At 41.6% G+C, this 16,551-nt stretch overlaps 1 protein-coding gene and 1 long non-coding RNA gene across 20 annotated transcripts in view; one reads left to right on the top strand and one right to left on the bottom strand.

Annotated features, from left to right (window-relative positions):
- Carmil1 (capping protein regulator and myosin 1 linker 1) overlaps positions 1-16,551 on the bottom strand; it is a 280,386-nt gene that overhangs the window by 180,562 nt on the left and 83,273 nt on the right. The gene's annotated exons all lie outside the window — the stretch shown is intronic.
- Positions 8,042-13,015, top strand: LOC120097824 (uncharacterized). The gene is made up of 3 exons (XR_005495617.2): positions 8,042-8,141; positions 11,618-11,682; positions 12,527-13,015. It is a non-coding gene; the product is annotated as an uncharacterized LOC120097824 (long non-coding RNA).

Raw genomic sequence — 16,551 nt, 5'->3', positions numbered from 1 at the left:
CCTAGGAAAGAAATCAGGAGTCATAGATGCAAGCATCACCAACAGAATACAAGAGATAGAAGAGAGAATCTCCAGTGCGGAAGATACCATAGAAAACGTTGAAACAACAGTCAAAGAAAATGAAAAATGCAAAAAGGTCCTAAGCCAAAAAATTCAGGAAATCCAGGACACAATGAGAAGACCAAACCTAAGGATAATAGGTATAGAAAAGAGCAAATATTTGCAACTTAAAGGGCCAGTAAATATCTTCAACAAAATTATAGAAGAAAATTTACCTAACCTAAAGAAAGGGATGCCCAAGAACATATAGGAAGCCTACAGAACTCCAAATAGATTGGATCAGAAAAGAAATTCCTCCCATCACATAATAGTCAAAACACCAAATGCACAGATCAAAGAATGAATATTAAAAGCAATGATGGGAAAAGGTCAAGTAACATATAAAGGCAGAATTACACCACACTTCTCAACAGAGACTATGAAAACCAGAAGATCCTGAGCAGATGTCATACAGAACCTAAGAGAACAAAACTGCCGGCCAAGCCTACTATAGCCAGCAAAAGTCTCAATTAACATGGATGGAGAAACTAGGATATTCCATGACAAAAAACAACTTTACACAATATCTTTCAAAAGTCTAGTCCTACAAAGGATTAATAAATAGAAAAATCCAACACAAGGAGGGAAATTACACCCTAGAAAAAGGAAGAAAGTAATCTTCTCTCAACAAACCCAAAAGAAGGTAGTCACACAAACATAATTCCACCTCCAACAACAAAAATAACAGGAAGCAACAATCACTATTCCTTAATATCTCAACATCAATGGACTCAATTTCCCAATACAAAAACATAGACTAACAGACTGGAAACATTAACAGGACCCAGTATTTTGCTGCATACAGGAAACACACTTCAGTGACAAAGACAGACACTACCTCCGTGTAAAAGGCTGGAAAACAATTTTCTAAGCAAATGGTAACAAGAAACAAACTGGAGTAGCCATTCTAGTAGCAAATAAAATCAACTTTCAACCAAAAGTTATCAAAAAATAAATAAATAAGGAAGAACACTTCATACTCATCAAAGGAAAAATTAAATTCTGAATGTCTATGCCTCAAATACAAGGGCACCTACATTCATAGAAGAGACTTTGCTAAAGCTCAAAGCACACATTGTACCTTACACAATAATAGTAGGAGACTTCAAGACACCACTCTCATCAACAGATGGATCATGGAAACAGAAACTAAACAGAGACACAGTGAAACTAACAGAAGTTAAGGACCAAATGGATTTAACAGACATCTGTAGAACATTTCATCCTAAAACAAAAGAATAACCCTTATTCTCAGCACCTCATGGTACCTTCCCCAAAATTGTGCATATAATTGGTCACAAATTAGGCCTCAACAGATACAAGATTGAAATAATTCCATGCATCCTATCAGATCACCATGGACTAAGGCTGGTGCTCAATAACAACAACAAAAACAAAAAACAAAAACAAAAAAAACAACAACAAAAGAAAGCTCACATGCACATGAAAGCTGAACAAGGCTCTACTTAATGGTAACTAGGTCAGGGAAGAAATAAAGAAAGAACTTAAAGACTTTTTAGAATTCAATGAAAATGAGGGCACAATATAGCCAAACTTGTGGGACACAATGAAAGCAGTGCTAAGAGGAAAACTCATAGCTCTGAGTGCCTCCAAAAGAAATTGAAGAGAGCATACACTAGCAGCTTCATAGCACGAATGAAAGCTATAGAACAAAAAGAAACAAATACACTCAAGAGTAGATGGTAGGAAATAATCAAACTCAGGACTGAAATCAACCAAGTAGAAACAAAAAGAACTATACAAAGGGGGTTGGGGACTTAGCTCAGTGGTAAAGCGCTTGCCTAGCAAGCGCAAGGCCATGGGTTTGGTCCCCAGCCCCGAAAAAAAGAAAAAAAAAAAAGAACTATACAAAGAATCAACAAAACCAGAAGCTGGTTCTTTGAGAAAAATCAACAAGATAGATAAACCCTTAACCAGACTACCCAGAGGGCATAGAGACAGTATCAAAAGTAACAAAATAAAAAATAAAACAGGAGACATAACAACAGAAACTGAGGAAATTCAAAAAAAAATTCAGATCCTACTGCAGAAGCTTATACTCAACAAAACTGGAAAATCTAGATTAAATAGACAATTTTCTAGAAAGATAACAGTTACCAACCCCCCCCCCCCAAAAAAAAAATCAGGATAAGATGGGTTTAGTGCAGAATTCTATCAGACCTTCATAGAAGACCTAACACCAAAACTCTTCAAACAATTACACAAAATAGAAACAGAAGGCATACTACCCAATTCGTTCTATAAAGCCACAATTATGCTTATAAATAAACCACATAAAGACCAAAGAAAGAAAACTTCAGACAAATTTCCCTTAAGAATATCAATGCAAAATTACTCAATAAAATTCTCACAAACTGAATCCAAGAACACATCAAAAAGATCATTCACTATGACCAAGTAAGCTTCATCCCAGGGATGCAGGGATGGTTCAATATACAGAAATCCATCAATGTAATCCACTATACAAACAAACTCTAAGGAAAAAAAAAAAACACATGATCATCTCATTAGATGCTGAGAAAGCATTTGACAAAATTCAACACCTTTTCATGTTAAAAGTTTTGGAAAGATCAGGAATTCAAGGCCCATACCTAAGTATAGTAAAAGCAATATATAGCAAACTAGTAGCCAACATCAAACTCAATGGAGAGAAACTTGAAGCAATCCCACTAAAATCAGAGACTAGACAAGGCTGCCCACTCTCTCCCTGCTTATTCCATATAGTACTTGAAATCCTAGCCAGAGCAATTAGACAACAAAAGGAGGTCAAAGGGATACAAATTGGAAAGGAAGAAGTCAAAATATCACTGTATGCAGGTGATATGATAGTATACTCAAGTCAACCCAAAAGTTCCACCAGAGAACTCCTAAACCTGATAAACAACTTCAGCAAAGTGCTGGGTATAAAATTAACTCAAACAAATCAATAGCCTTCCTCTACTCAAAGGATAAACAGGTGAGAAAAAGGGTAGGGATATGATACCCTTAACAATAATCACAAATAATATAAAATACTTCGGTGTGATTCTAACCAAGCAAATGAAAAATCTGTATGACAAGAATTTCAAGTTCCTGAAGAAAGATATTGAAGATCTCAAAAGATGGGAAAATCTACAATGCTTGATTGGCAGGATTAATATAATAAAAATGGCCATCTTGCTGAAATTAATCCACAGATGCAATGCAATCTTCATCAAAATTCCCACTTACTTCTTCACAGAGTTAGTAAGAGCAATGTGTAAATTCATCTGGAATAACAAAAAATACAGGAGAGCAAAAACTATCCTCAACAATAAAAGAACTTCTGGGGGAATCACTATTCCTGAACCCAAGCAGTATTACAGAGCAATAGTGATAAAAATTGCATGGTATTGGTGCGGAGACAGGCAGGTAGACCATTGAAATAGAATTGAAAATCCAGAAATGTACCCACACACCTATGGTCACTTGATCTTTGACAAAGGAACTAAAACCATACAGTGAAAAAAAGCATTTTCAACAAATGGTGCTGGTTCAACTAGAGGTCAGCATGTAGAAGAATGCACATGGATCCATCCTTATCTCCTTGTACAAAGCTCAAGTCCAAGTGGATCAAAGACCTACACTTAAAATCAGATAAACTGAAACTAATAGAAGAGAAAGTGGGGAAGAGCCTCACAAACACCAGTGCAGAGAAAAATTTCCTAAGCAGAACACAAATGGCTTATGCTCTAAGATCAACAATCTACAAATTGGACCTCATAAAATTGAAAAGATCTAAGGCAAAAGACAATGTCAATAGGACAAAATGGCAACCAACAGATTGGGAGAACATGTTTTAGCAACCCTACATCTGAGAGAGGGCTAATACTCAGTATATACAAAGAACTCAAAAAGTTAACCAAATAATCCTATTTAAAAAATGGAATACCAAGCTAAACAAAGAATTCTCAGCTGAGGAATATCTAATGGCCAAGAAGCACCTAAAAAAATATTCAATATCCTTAGCCATCAGGTAAATGCAAATCAAAACAACCCTGAGATTTCACCTCACACCAGTGAGAATGGCTAAGATCAAAAACTCAGGGGACAGTAGATGCTGGCATGGATGTCAAGAAAGAGGAACACTCCTCCATTGTTGGGATTGCAAACTGGTACAGCCACTCTGGAAATCAGTCTGGCAGTTCCTCAGAACATTGCACATAATACTACCTCAGGACTCCTGGGTATATACCCATAGTACAACATATAACAAGGACACATGCTTCACTATGTTCATAGCAGCCTTATTTATAATAGCCAGATGTTGGAAAGAACCCAGATGTCCTTCAACGGAGGAATGGATACAGAGAATGTGGTATATTTACACAATGTAGCAATACTGAGCTATTAAAAACAATGACTTCATGAAATTCTTAGGCAAATAGATGAAACTAGAAAATACTATCTTGAGTGAGGTAACACAGTCACAAAAGAACACACATGATATGTACTCACTGATAAGTGAATATTAGCCCAAAAGCTCAGAATACCCAAGATAAAATATACAGACCATATGAAGCTCAAGAAGAAGGAAGACCAAAATGTGGATGCTTCAGTCCTTCTTACAAGGGGGGACAAAATACTCATGGGAAGTAGCAGGTGGGAGGAACTTGGGAGGAAGAGAGGAAGAGGAGGGGGGAAGGGGGGCAGGATCAGGTATGGGAGGAGATGGAGATGGTAAACAAAGGGTCAGGAATTTGAACAGAGGTGTATAGCAATGGGGATGGATGGGGAACTGAAGGTAGACACCAGCACGTCCCAGAGGCCAGGAAAGCAAGAGGCTTCCAGGATCCAACAGGGATGAGTTTAGCTGAAACATCCAAAAAAAGGGGAGGGAGAACCTGTAGAGACCCTATCCAAAGGTTAGGCAAGGGCTCCTGGTTGGGGGACAGGGCCACCCACTCATCTTCAAATTCTTAACACAGAAGTGCTCCTGTCTAAAGGAAATATACAAAGTGTAGAGCAGAGTCTGAAGGAAAGGCCATACAGAGACTGCCCCACTTGGGGATCCATCCCATACACAGACACCAAACCCAGACACTATTGCAGATGCCAAGAAGTACTTGCTGTCAGGAATCTGTTATAGCTGTCTCCTGAGAGGCTCTGCCACAGCCTGACAAATACAGAGTTGGAGGCTTACAGCCAACCATTGGACTAAGCACAGGGACCCCAGTGGAGGAGTTTGAGAGGGGCTGAAGGAGCTGAAGGGGTTTGCAACCCCATAGGAAGAACAATATCAACCAGATGCCCCAGATCTCCCAGGCACCAACCAAAGAGTACACATGAAGGGACCCATGGCTCCAGCTACGTATGTAACAGAGGATGACCTTGTAGGACATCAACTGGAGGAGAGGCCCTTGGTCTCTCAATCTCCCCAGTGTAGGGGAATGCCAGGGTGGTGAGGTGGGAGTGGGTGGGTGAGAGGTGGAGCACCCTCATAGAAGCAGGGGTGAGGGGGGTTCTGGAGAGGAAACTAAAAAGGGGGATAGCATTTGAAATGTAAATACATAAAATATCCAATTAAAAAAAGCAGCTTGATGAGACCCCACATGGTCATCTTTGATAAGAGTGGTCTTAGCAGAAAATATCTGTTGCAATTGAAGGCTAAGAGCTTTTGGCAGCTAGAAGAGAAAAGCTGAGAGATCAGGAGGGTAAGACTGGAGCTCAGGGAAGAGCACAGAAGTCGTGTGGCTTTATACAACTGACCATGCTTTGCTCCCACTGGTGACCATGGTGGCTTCTGTGTTGGTAACAGACTAGGAAGTAGATAAGAGGACACGCATGCATCCACATGGACTCAGTTAGGAGGCATTGCAATGATATAGGCCAAGGACAGCACGCATGGTGAATGGAAAGAGGCACTTAAGACTCTGAACATGCAGAAGGGATGGAATCCAGTTGCTTTGGGTGATGGAAAATACTTAGAAACTAAGATTTATTTTGCTAAAGGTTACCAGCTTGGCTTATACCCATGAAATAATAGCAACTCAAGTTGGATGTGACTCGGGGCTTGCTAGGTTGGTTTGATAGTTTTACCTAATAAAGCAAAAAGACCTTAAGGAATTGGTTGATGGACTTGTTTGTTCAGAAGCATCTCACTCTACCTCAGTTGGCCTATAGTTGAAAGTGGTCTCAAGCTGACAAGAATCTTCCTACCCTTGCCCCCTAAATACTAGAATTACAACTAAGAGCCCCCCAGCTGGCTAGGCAAGGAAATCTTTACAGGAAAAGTGCAATTTAAAAGCAAATTGGGGGGTTGGGGATTTAGCTCAGTGGTAGAGCGCTTGCCTAACAAGCGCAAGGCCCTGGGTTCGGTCCCCAGCTCCGAAAAAAAGAAAAAAGAAAAGAAAAGAAAAAAAAGAAAAGAAAAGAAAAAAAGCAAATTGGACCAGCAAGATGGCTCAGGAAGTAAAGGCACGTGCAGCCAAGTCTAATGATCCGAGTGGGATCTCTGCAGCCCTATGGTAAAAGAATCCAACCAAGGGTCCTCTGACCCTCACATGTGCAGCTATATCCATGCATACATTTAAACAATAGATAAACAAGTGTCGCAAAATGTTTTAATAACAGCAAAGAACACATCCCAGGGTTCCTCAAGTGTCCTCCTTAAGTGTTATTAGAATGTCTGCATGCTTATTCTCAACAGAGGAAGATGGATCTTTCTATCAAGAGAATGGTGACAAGCTCCGTCCTTCACCTTCATCAGTTCAAAATAATATAAAATCAGACATTCGAATTCTAAAGAGTACCTGTGAGAAGGGAAAGGGTGAGGCTATCCTTTTACCTTCTTCGATTCTTCTAAACACTGCTCTCAGAGAACTTTCCATAAATGCCCCGTGGATATCCTAATACATAAGCCACTGGCCATGTATGGAAAGAGTAAATATAGTAAGCTTTTGCAATGTGACTAGAGTAACTGAGGATTTACTTTCTGTGAAATTAACATGGGCCTTGTAGCTGGTAGCTACTATGTTAGACCATATACCTCTAGGGGAAAAAAAAAATGTACTAACCAGCAAACATTCATGAATTACTTTTCAAGTGTCCTACTTAGCATTAACTGTCCATTTGACAGCCTAGTGTCACCTAGGAAGAATCATAATTAAGTAATTGTCTCTATCAAGTTGGTCTATGGCATGTCTGTAAGGGATTATCGAGTATTAGTTGATGTCAGAGGGTCCAGCCCACTGTGGGTAATATCATTTCCTAGGCAGGTGAAGGAAGGCAGCTGAGCATGAGCCTGTGAGCCAGCAAGTGGCATTTCTTCATGATTTCTGCCCTGACTTCCCTTGCCAATGGGACTGTGAATGGAAATAAACCCATTACTTCCCCTCCAAGTTGCCTTTGGTCCTGGAATTTGTCACAGCATCAGAACGCAACCAAGAATAAGAAAGGAAAATAAATTCATAGACTCTAAAAGGACGTGTTCTACTTTATTACATCAAAGTTTCCTGTTTTGCACATTAGTGTGTTTAAGATTAACTATTCCAGAGTTTATGAAACTCTACTATTTTACAGGCCATCCTTCACTGTAGCAATGTCATTCAGACGGAGATTCCCTTCTCTGTTGTGGATTTAATGCTAACATCTTAAGTGCTACATGAAAATTAAGACTTAAGAGCAATCCTCGAGGTTCTACATTCAAGACCCTTCGCAGCATCAGTATCTTATTTCTCCGAGATCACAGTGAATGACGAAGCTGTGTTAGTCTCAGCATTTTTCCCTTTTAAAGATTCAAGGCAGAGGAAGATTAACAGCAGTCCGCATCACAGTATATCCCCAGCTTAATCAGAAAAGGGAGAGCTGAGGAAGAGATGAAGAGGAAAATTACTTCAAAATGAGACAAAGAAAACTACATACAAGTCCTTAGTCTTCCAGTTCAAAGGCAGTTGGTAGCCCAGTTCTAAACTGCCAACAGCTCAATAGATGGAGTTGCAGTCTCTGTCTGTCGTTTAAGCTGGCTTTCTGAACCATCCACACATCTCAGCAATGGCCCTGAGGTTTGTTAAGATGCCTAATACACAGCCAAGAAAGGAGAAAGTGGCTGGGCTGGGCCCCCCTAATGAGGTGCCTATTGGTGTAATAGGGTTCATTTGTTCCCACACTGGATCCTACGTGACTCAGTGGACAGAAAAAAATCAGGAATGATCTTCGGCCTCACAGCCGAAGAATGAGCTGTCATCAATCTTGTCTTTGCCATCAACTAGGCTAACCCTCCTGACACCCTTGACTTGCATGTCCCAGAGGTCAATAGGGTAGGCAGTTCAGTCAAGTTTCTAGTCATCTTTGGAATCAGTTAAGTTTCCTGAGAATGAAGAAACTGAGTTAAGGACAAACTGGCACTGGCACTTGCTTTCCCAGCTGAGTTCCTGCCTTACACACCACTAAGACATGCTGCTCCATCTTGTATGAGTCATTAAATGCTGACTGCCCTTGCTTGAATCCAGTGCACTTATAATTGTTGTACAATTAGAAATGCATCTCAATTTGTATAGATTGTATAATTAAATATACATGTATAAAATTATCAAATAAATCCCTAAACAAACATGGATCTTCCTGCCTGAATCACTAAATAAGCACCCAGGTATGCTAATAAAAAAAAAAATAAGGCAAGTATAAACTGCCAAGTTAATTTAAAATTGGGCAGGCTGGATGGCTCGGTGCCTAACAGAGTGGTATGGTGTGTGTCATTGGCATGAGCCAGCCGTATCAAAGATCATAACCTCAGAATCATGGGAAAATGACAAAGCCTCCCCCAGCTACCTCTGGGTGAGCCTCTAAGCCCAGCTACCTCCAGGTAAACCTCAGAGGGATGGCAAACTTTCCTCTGGTCCCTGTGTAGATGCTGATAGTGTATGCAGAAAATGTATACCATCACTTCACTAACGCATACTCACAACCTGATGGACTGCCCCCTACTGAGACTGCCTGTACCGAGATTAGCTGTTTGGCTATGTAATAACTGTCTCTCTGTTCAGCTGTCTATAAAGAACACACTATGTTTCCAGAGCGCTCCAGCTTCTCTGTTGGAGAGTCTAGACCATCTGATCCCAGCCTTTCTTTCTGTACATCTGCCTGTATGACTTCTCTTTATTCCCTTGATGCTGCGGTCAATCCATGGAGTTGTGCTGGATGCAGCACAGGCCCTCCCTGCCCCCAACAAGAACAAAACAAAATGAAAATCCTAGCTTTTGAGAAATTGACAGGTTTAGTAACAGTATGGACAGAAGTTCAAGGGAAGCTTGGTAACCAATGCCCTAACATATATTAATAAAGCCAGTGCTCCAGTGCAGAAGGTGATATCAACTCTGTAACTGAGCAGTGAGCTGCCCTGTATCAATGACTCCCATCAGGAATGCCAGGGTACCTAGGAAGGTCCTTTGATACTGATCCACTTTTGCCTGCTTAATTTTACACAGGGTCTTGTTCTGCTGACCTCAATCTCACAATCCTCCTGCCTCATAGCCTTCAGACTCTTGAGGTCACAAACCTCCTCCACCATGCCAAGTTTTGTCCTTTTTAAAATTAAGCAATTGCCACCAAAAGAGCTATGAACAAACTACACACACACACACACACACACACACACACACACACACACACACACACCTGTATATGTATGTATACATACATACAACCTGCTCCTGCTCCAGAAAAATTTTCTGGATAGGGTCTGCTTACCACCTATGGATGCCTAAAATGTGTCCAGGGGTGACTACACCCCTGTGGTAATAATCACAGGCCTCCTTACTGTGGCCCACACTAGTATCAGCCTCCCTGCCCTCCTAGGCTCTAATCACTGCCTTCCTGACCATGTTTACTTGTTTTTCCAGTGTCTAGAATTAAATACATATATGGGGAGGGGGGGCAGCCGCAATCTACTCAGCTCCAGTGGTTACGCCATCTTGGACTTTTGAAGAAAAGGTTTGATAAACGCCTTCCAATCCAACTAAAACCTCGAGCAACTATCACTTTGCAGGGGGATTTGTGACATAAAGAGGATTTGCAGTTATAAGAACACATGATGGACAGCTCCATAAATGCTAACCGTTTAGTGAGACGCAGAAGGACATTCCCTTTGAAGTCAGCTCAGTATCTCTTGAAATAAAACTGCTGACACTTCAGATATCGCCCCTGTATATCCCTGAGGGATTTATTCTAGGACATCTTGGGGATAACGAATTCCTAATGCTGAATGTCCACTGAGTGGATGGCATTTGCATATAAACTGTGTACATCCTCCTGCATACTAAACCATTTCTGGCTCACTTACAATACCGACCATAACATATAAAGGTTGTGTAAATAGTTGCTATGCAGTGTACTGGTGTAGGGGACCATGAAAAGAAAATAGGCCTAAAGAGGTTCAGCTGAGACAATGACTTTTCCCTATAATACTTTCTGATTGATAGTCGTTGAATCCTTGCATTTGCATGCAGATACAAGGCTGACCAGTTCTCAGTCAGAGAAGCCCAGTGGCATCGCAGATGAGGAAACATGGTAATATGGACGGTCCAAGCAGGGATATGGGGTGTGCAGGGTGGTAGGAAAAGGGAGTTCACAGCATACTGAGTGAAAACTGGCTCCCTGAAGTGGTCATTGCTAGGTAAATTCAAAGTTAGGATAACTCGAATCCTTCATTCACATCATGGCTGTTCCATTATTTCAATTCAGAGAGATGCCACCAGAAGTAGCTCTCCATGTTTACAACCTCGGAGCCCTAAACAACGATGTTATCAGTAGCATGGTTTTTATACACCTCTGACTCTCAAAGTGTGCTTCATCCAGGTCTAGGGATTTTCTAAGTGGCAGATCGCCTTCCCTACCTACATGAGACCTGCATTACATTCTCAACATTGAGAAACCAAAACATTTCTCATCAAAAAGGCTGCAAACACCCAGCTCACCTGCAGGCAAGCACATGTTCCAGTGAGTTTCAAGGCTCAGCTGTTAGAGCTACCCACCCACCTGTTCATATCCCCCCGTCTTCCTTCTGAATGTCTCCCCACCTACCCTTGTCTTGTCTTTACTCCAGAAGGGATTCAGAGTGACAGTCATTGGCCAGCACACAACTAGTGGCAGAGTCATTGCCTACAAAGAGCAGGGCCACTGGCTGCCACTCCTGACTCTTCCCCATGTCACATAATGCACATATAAATGCTGTTCCCCTGTAGGGTCTTGTTCTGATACTGGAGATATTTGGTTGTGATTATAAAGTTACCAGCATTCCACACAGAGAATTGGCCCATTTGGATTAGAAGCCAAGACAGGCCACTTCCCAACCCTTCTTTACTCTCAGTGCTCCAAGTATCTTCCACAGGAATGGCTCATAGAACTGAATGAGATGTTACCAACACACCAGGACTCTATCAGTCTCTGCCTTCCCAGCCCTGGCATTGCAGATATGTACACCATGTCTATATCCTTTTAGTACCTGCTGGTGATCTGACCTCAAGTTCTTCTGCTTTCCCAGCATGTACTTCATCAACTGAGCTATCTCCTCAACAAATTCTGCAATTTACTGGATGTTAGCCAATGGTGAGGATGATGATGTCAAAGCTCTATTTTGTGCATGTAAACATATATTGCCATACAAAGTGGCAACGTCCAAGCTGGCCTCAAATATGGAATGATTCTGCATCTTTTTCCCTAAGGTGTGGATACTAGGATTATAGGCATGTACCACTACTCCCAGCATAACTGGTATTTCCTTTTTTTTTAAAGATGTGTTTGTTTGTTTGTTTGTTTATTTATTTATTGTAAGTACACTGTAGCTGTCTTCAGATGCACTGGAAGAGGGCATCATATCTCATTACAGATGGTTGTGAGCCCCCATGTGGTTGCTGGGAATTGAACTCAGGACCTCTGGAAGAGCAGTCAGTGCTCTTAACCACTGAGCCATCTCTCCAGCCCCTGGTTTTCTTCAAATGTAGATTTACACCTAGAAGCATTTTAAACTTCCCTTAAATCTGAGCAGTTAAAAGTGGATAATCTGAACATGCAATGTGACTTGGAGGCATGCTATAGCAGGATTCCACATGGTTGCCTGCTAGTTTCATACAAATTCGGACAGATTTTTCAAAAATAAATAGTAATAATGACCAGAATTTATACAGCATTTACTATATGCTGGGCCTTGTGCCTAGTTGAAATTAATCCATGAAGTGGGTCCCTAGGGCATTTCTATTTCCATTTTTAAATTCCAACCCCTAAACTACACTAACAAATTCAATAACAAATGTTACACTGTAGATAGCAAAATAAATTTCTTTGTCCTTAATTTGCACAGGGTAAGTATTTTGATATTGTAAATGATTAGAGTGTTGGTACCATAATTAAATATGCCAATTAACAGGCTACTTGCTCATACCAAATTTCCAAGGTGAGCTGCGTGTGGACTCTCACCTGCCTGATACATCTGAAGGAAGCATCAACCACACTGGCGAGAACGCAAGAGCCACACACAGAGCAGCACAGAGACTGTCTGCAGCCTCGTTTTGAAAAGTCAAGATTAATTGCATTGCCTGCCTCATCAAACCTGCCAACAAGCAGCCAGTCAGCCTGAAGCATGTCTCCCGTTTGTCCCGGTAATTATGCAGAACTACTCGTGAGCAGTGAATAGACTCCAAGGCCCAGAGTAATCCACAGCCCTTAAGAATCTGTCCTAGAAAAACCTCAAGAGCAGATGACAAAGCCCTACGAATCCACACTGTGGACAGAACCATGCACAACATCAGAGCTGGCTAATCTACAGCCAAGATGAAGCAGTCACACACCAGCTCATTCCTCAAGAAAAAAGCACAGGACTCCCAGTCTGTCATAATCAAATGCAGCAAACTCTGTGATTTATTGGAATAGACAAATAAATAAATATGGCTAAGTCTCTCTTATTGATGCATATAAATACACCATCCCAAGTACTCTGAAGAGAGTACAACACAAAATAGGTACTCAATTCAATGTATTAAATTAAATGTCGGCATGAGCGATTAGAATAGTTAGACCCTGGATTACGAACTGGCTGCTCTATTCTTTAAAACCACAATCCAGGACTAGAGAAAGTGCTCACAGTTAAACAGTAGTTACTGCTCTTGAAGAGGACCAGAGTTTGGTTCCCAGCACTTACACAGCAGCTAACAACCATCGGCAACTACAGTTCCAGGAGCTCTGTCGCATTCTTCTGGTGTCTACAGGCACTGCACCCAGGTGGTACACAGACATACAGTCAGGTGAGATACTCATAAAATGAAATAATCTTAACCAAACAAAACAAACAGTGCCCACAGCACTCAGAGAAAGTCTTCCTAAAAGAAAATACATCAACTATCAAGTCTCCCTTGAAGGAGGCCTACCAAAAAACAGAATTCAAAGCTCATGTTCGGGTTTTGACATTTAATTTCAAAAAGTTTATTTCTGACTCAATGTTCTACTTGGGGACACACCTGTAATCAGAACACTAGTGTGGTAGTGAGGCACCCTTTGCTCCTGCTCCAGCACAGCTGAGACCAGCCAAAGCACCTTTGTCTGCCTTTGGCAGTGTTGATGTGCTATGTTCCCTCTGACAACATGCAGTACCTGTGCAAAGGTGACAGCAGTAAAGAGGCAAACCAGAGCCTTTGTAAGAGCTGCTGAGGGCCCATCGGGTACTCTAGCTGCCAACTATCTCATCTACTCAGAATAATTGGGTTAGTGTATCCCTTGGGTGTCTACGGAAAGCAGTAGGGAAGCAGACAAGTTAGCACCAAGTGTAACAACATGGGTCCATAAGGAAGTCCATTACTTTGTACGGTAACATTAAAACTTAAGAAAAAAGAAAGCATGCATTGATGATTTTCTGATACCTATACATCATTTCCCAACTCCTTCAATAAGCAGTCATGAAAGACTGTGCACTAGGTATTCTGTTAGATGCTGTGAGTTAAATCGTAAAGATGAGCTTCCCTTAAAGATGTCCTAACCTAACAGAAGCCATTTGTTGTGCCCTTGAAATATATTTTCATTTCTAAAAGACTTTAGATAAGAACAGTGACTTTGTTCATCTTCTACACTTATCAATGCTGAAATTTTTACTTAGAATTCTCTGGGCACACACAAAGCTGCCGGAATCCCAACCTCACTCCCAACAGGGTCAGTATATACTGAAGTAGAAGTGTTCCATATTTTAAGCCACTGGCTTGTTTTGTTTGTCTTATGTATATGATAAATTTGCCTATAGGTATATATGTGTGCTATGTGGGCACCTGGTGTCCTCAGAGCCAGATCCTCTGGAGCTGGCTAAGGGTAGTTGTGAGCTGTCCTGTGGGGATGGTAACTGCCAGAGGCCCTCTGCAGGAGCAGCAAATGCTCTTTAACTCTGAGCCATCTCCCTGGCCTTGAACATGCCTCTGTTTAAGTGAAACAGAAGTGACCTTTCCTCTGTTTTCAAACCAGAATATACAACTGACTGCCATTGTTCATATACTTACACCCTTTGTGTGTTTTAGCATAGGCATATTCTGCCAACTACTTGTAAGAAATTTTCCTTCTTTTAATCTCTCATCCCAAAGTATTTCACTGACTCAGTGAACTTCTCATAGCTGTAAGGAAAAAAGATAAGATGTTGGCTTTTCTGCCTAAGCTTTTCTCATAGGCCCTTCTTGTTTTGAAGCTACTTTGTCATCTTCCTGTGCCCTTCCCTTCCCCTGCACTCCCTTTGGGCTTGTTAGTCACCAGGCTCCACCCTCTGAAGCTCCCTGACCCTGATCACTAGCCTCATTCTACTACTCACACATAGGAGTCCTCACAGCTCCTAAAGTCTTCACCAAGTCTCACCGATTCCTGTCCCATCATGCCACTAACCATTTCAAGCACTTTGTACTGTTTGTGATCAGAGGGTCCAATTCCACCCCCAGAACTTCAGAGCCTTTCTCCTTCCTCCCAGGTCCTTCCCTACTTACCCAGCCTGCCCATGATACTGTGGTGGAGAAAGGGACATTTGGTCTTCAGCCCTAGATCCCAGAAGAGAGTTTCTAAAACCATTGGGGCCTCTTGAGCCAGAGGAACAAACAGTGCATTTGTTTCATTTTTGATTATAGTAAGCCCCTTTCAATAATAATAAACCTAAGTTTAGGGCAAGGAGAGCTTGTTGTAAACTCTTGAACAGGTTCCTGATGAAAGCCAGTAGAGGTCAAGAGCCAACCATGTGCTTCAACAGGGAATTTCAGCATCTCACCTCAAACTCCTGGAGGGGCAGAAGACTGCATGAACCACCACTGGACCATGACTAAATACCAGTGACCATAACAGTCACTTTGTTTTTTTCTTTAATTTATATATCTATATCTATATCTATATCTATATCTATATCTATATCTATATCTATATCTATATCTATATCTATATCTATATCTATATACTTATTATCTGTATGTAGCCCTGGCTGTCCTAGAACTGTGTAGACCAGTTGGCCTCACAGAGATCCACCTGTCTCTGCCTCCTGAGTGCTAGGATTAAAGGCAAGTACCATTACACCCAGATTGGCATCTCTTTAAAAACCCTCCATTATGGGTTTCAGAGCTGCTGTTTCATGAGTTCAGGACTGCTGAGAGAGGAGGCACCTGGAGGAGGGAAGCTCCATGCAGCTCAACTGTAGGGCTGAGATGCAGCCTTTCTAAGGACCAGCGAAAAAGAAGTGCATAACCATTCTGTGGACTGTCATAGCCACAGAACCCCAAGAGCAGTTCACAGGATCTTCAACTTTAGAACTAGTTGGTCTAGAGTATAGGAAGCCTGGACTATTTAGCTTGTGGCTAGGAGCCCATATGTTGCAGGACTACACCAACTCCTGCTGGTTCGTGGGGTTGGGGGTGGAGTATAAAATTAGGACCTGGGTGCATAACTGTGGCTTATGATCCTCCTTTGCTCTACCACCCACATGTCGGGGTAACAGACACCACACACCCAGCTCCTTTCCATAGATCCGTGTATCTGATTGTTGGAGCAAGAGGAGGAAGGCAGGGCACAGGACGTGGCCTGGATTATTTCAAGCCAAAAATGTATGAACAGAAACAGACAGACACACCCAATTTGAAAGGGCAAGAATGGCTGAGGGATAGATAGACACACTCAGATTGGGAAGGAGTAGCTAGACAGACAGACAAACTGACAGACTGACAGAAAGCACACACACACAAACACACAAAGAGAGGTTGCTAGACAGAGGACAGACACACAGATGGATACTGGGGTAGGGGGCTAGACATAATGGAATCATTATTTTGAACCTGTGTTTCAGCACTCAAGGGCAAAGCCCTCTGCAGCCAGGTGCCAGGTACAGGTTATTTATAATTTGGCAAGCAGAACTCACAGAAACTCAAAGTCTAAACTAAGTAAAAACTCTAAAGGGCAAGAAAACAGGCACTTGAATCA

Source organism: Rattus norvegicus, chromosome 17 (assembly GCF_036323735.1).
Source record: "Rattus norvegicus strain BN/NHsdMcwi chromosome 17, GRCr8, whole genome shotgun sequence".
Taxonomy (NCBI): Eukaryota; Metazoa; Chordata; class Mammalia; order Rodentia; family Muridae; genus Rattus; species Rattus norvegicus.
The sequence above is the reverse complement of the archived record's forward strand: the minus strand, read 5'-3'. Positions and strand labels throughout refer to the sequence as shown.